This window comes from Oncorhynchus masou, unplaced genomic scaffold, assembly GCF_036934945.1.
Source record: "Oncorhynchus masou masou isolate Uvic2021 unplaced genomic scaffold, UVic_Omas_1.1 unplaced_scaffold_1282, whole genome shotgun sequence".
Classification (NCBI taxonomy): Eukaryota; Metazoa; Chordata; class Actinopteri; order Salmoniformes; family Salmonidae; genus Oncorhynchus; species Oncorhynchus masou.
This window is the reverse complement of record NW_027002660.1, coordinates 91,935-95,210: the sequence shown is the minus strand read 5'-3', so window position 1 is coordinate 95,210 and position 3,276 is coordinate 91,935. Positions and strand designations below refer to the sequence as shown.

Genomic DNA, 3,276 nt, shown 5'->3' with positions numbered 1-3,276 from the left:
GCGGGAGGTTTACCAATCTCAGTGAGTAAACCTACAGTAATAAATTATCATTAATACCACACAACTTATCATCAGTCTGTGTTCTTTCATTAAGTGTCCAGTGTGATAAATTGAAGGAAATTCGTATGTCATCAATATATTCAAACCTGTCCTGAAGGCTGGCAGAAGTTTGAATCCAGTTGGTACTTCCTGTCTACTGAGTCTAAAACCTGGAAGGAGAGCAGAAAGGACTGTCTGGAGAGAGGAGCAGACCTGGTGATGATAAACAGTGATAAGGAACACATGAGAGAGAGAGCATGGGTGTGCAGCGGGTAGATATGATCAAACATCTGCTAATTTATCTTTCTCAACAACAGACATTTCTCTTCAACCTCAAGAAGAGAGTCTGGATTGGTCTGACTGACTCTGTTAAGGAGGGGACCTGGAAATGGGTGGACAGCACCACACTGACCACAAGGTGAGAGATGATAACTAATCTGTCAATAAGGCTCCACTCAACATGTTTCTATGCAGGTTACTGATATTGATGATAGCAGTCAACGCAGTTAACTATAAGATGTCAACATATTATATAGTATTATGATTTTGTAACTGTGACATGTAACATGGTATTAACCATGATATCTGACTGTTTTTAACCCTGTAGGTACTGGTATTAACCATGATATCTGACTGTTTTTAACCCTGTAGGTACTGGTATTAACCATCATATCGGACTGTTTTTAACCCTGTAGGTACTGGTATTATCCATGATATCTGACTGTTGTTAACCCTGTAGGTACTGGTATTAACCATGATATCTGACTGTTGTTAACCCTGTAGGTACTGGTATTAACCATGATATCTGACTGTTGTTAACTCTGTAGGTACTGGTATTAACCATGATATCTGACTGTTGTTAACCCTGTAGGTACTGGTATTAAACATGATATATGGCTGTTGTTAACCCTGTAGGTACTGGTATTAACCATGATATCTGACTGTTTTTAACCCTGTGGGTACTGGTATTAACCATGATATCTGACTGTTGTTAACCCTGTAGGTACTGGTATTAACCATGATATCTGACGGTTTTTAACCCTGTAGGTACTGGAATGACAATCAGCCTGATAGTAAAGATCCTACTGGGGAGGAGGACTGTGTTGAGATACATACAGATTGGACTCCACTTAAGGCATGGAATGACATGTCATGTGACAGGAAACTCAACTGGATTTGTGAGAAAGTGTTTTAACATCACCATGACAACGTACTGTAACACATACAGCAGTTTATAGTGTACACAACTTTATTCTTCATTCTCTCTCTCTCTCTCTCTCTCTCTCTCTCTCACACACACACACACACACACACACACACACACACACACACACACACACACACACACACACACACACACACACACACACACACACACACACACACACACACACACACACACTCTCTCTTTCACACTTACACACATTTTCATACACACACGCACACACACATACATGCAGGTACACATACGCATTCAAATGCACCTATTGTTGTATTAGTTTGTTGTATCATATTAATAAAAGTTCTACTTATTTCCTGTTTGTAGCTTCCTGTGTACCAGTAGTTATGTTTGACATATCATCAGAGTCAACAGGAAGTTAGTACATTTGACTTTGTGCATACAAAAAATGTTCAATTCAAATGTATTCTGCAGATATTTACATGCTCCAATTTAGGCCTGGTCCAACATTCTCAACAGTACCAAACCACCATTACATACACTGTATTGAGTTGACTGTATCACCAATCAATGAGTGTAGTAGAGATATCAAAGATACGGTCATCTTTGACCGTCAGTCTTTGTTGTCAAGTCACATACAATATCAAATGCTCATATTTGACTGGTGTTCTCTTATAAGGGTCCCTAAAGAGTGAAGTGGATATTTTCAGTCGTTCAAACAGATGTCACTCAAAATCTCATCCTCACTGGTTTAGCCTTCCCATCCTCAATATCCACTTGGAACAGTTTGTAGTGTCAAATCTATTGTCTGGACATTCTAATGACCCATGTTTGTAGTCCTGGACCTCCTGAACATGTTGATGTATATTTGGGAGTAAACAGAGGGTCCAAATTAGCAGAAAGGTGAAAGGAAGAAGGAGTTTTGGAAACGCCCTGAATTATCTTGGGGCTGTTACATATGATATGTAATATATGTTAACAGCTAGTCTTTGTTCTCCACTTCCCCTCTATGATCTATATATTTCTGGTAGGCCCAGAAATAGGCCCTCTCCTATTCTCGCTATACACCAAGTCACTTGGCTCTGTCATAACCTCACATGGTCTCTCCTATCATTGCTATGCAGACGACACACAATTAATCTTCTCCTTTCCCCCTTCTGATGACCAGGTGGCGAATCGCATCTCTGCATGTCTGGCAGACATATCAGTGTGGATGACGGATCACCACCTCAAGCTGAACCTCGGCAAGACGGAGCTGCTCTTCCTCCCGGGGAAGGACTGCCTGTTCCATGATCTCGCCATCACGGTTGACAACTCCATTGTGTCCTCCTCCCAGAGCGCTAAGAACCTTGGCGTGATCCTGGACAACACCCTGTCGTTCTCAACCAACATCATGGCGGTGGCCCGTTCCTGTAGGTTCATGCTCTACAACATCCGCAGAGTACGACCCTGCCTCACACAGGAAGCGGCGCAGGTCCTAATCCAGGCACTTGTCATCTCCCGTCTGGATTACTGCAACTCGCTGTTGGCTGGGCTCCTGCCTGTGCCATTAAACCCCTACAACTCATCCAGAACGCCGCAGCCCGTCTGGTGTTCAACCTTCCCAAGTTCTCTCACGTCACTCCGCTCCTCCGCTCTCTCCACTGGCTTCCAGTTGAAGCTCGCATCCGCTACAAGACCATGGTGCTTGCCTACGGAGCTGTGAGGGGAACGGCACCGCAGTACCTCCAGGCTCTGATCAGGCCCTACACCCAAGCAAGGGCACTGCGTTCATCCACCTCTGGCCTGCTCGCCTCCCTACCATTGAGGAAGTACAGTTCCCGCTCAGCCCAGTCAAAACTGTTCGCTGCTCTGGCCCCCCAATGGTGGAACAAACTCCCTCACGACGCCAGGACAGCGGAGTCAATCACCACCTTCCGGAGACACCTGAAACCCCACCTCTTCAAGGAATACCTAGGATAGGATAAGTAATCCTTCTCACCACCCCCCCTTAATGATTTAGATGCACTATTGTAAAGTGGCTGTTCCACTGGATGTCAGAAGGTGAATTCACCAAT

General features: G+C 44.1%; 1 long non-coding RNA gene across 1 annotated transcript; it reads left to right on the top strand.

Annotated features, from left to right (window-relative positions):
* Window positions 1–383: 383 nt before the first annotated feature.
* On the top strand, window positions 384–1,574 carry LOC135530181 (uncharacterized). Its single transcript, XR_010453817.1, has 2 exons — window positions 384–457; window positions 1,087–1,574. It is a non-coding gene; the product is annotated as an uncharacterized LOC135530181 (long non-coding RNA).
* Window positions 1,575–3,276: the final 1,702 nt, after the last annotated feature.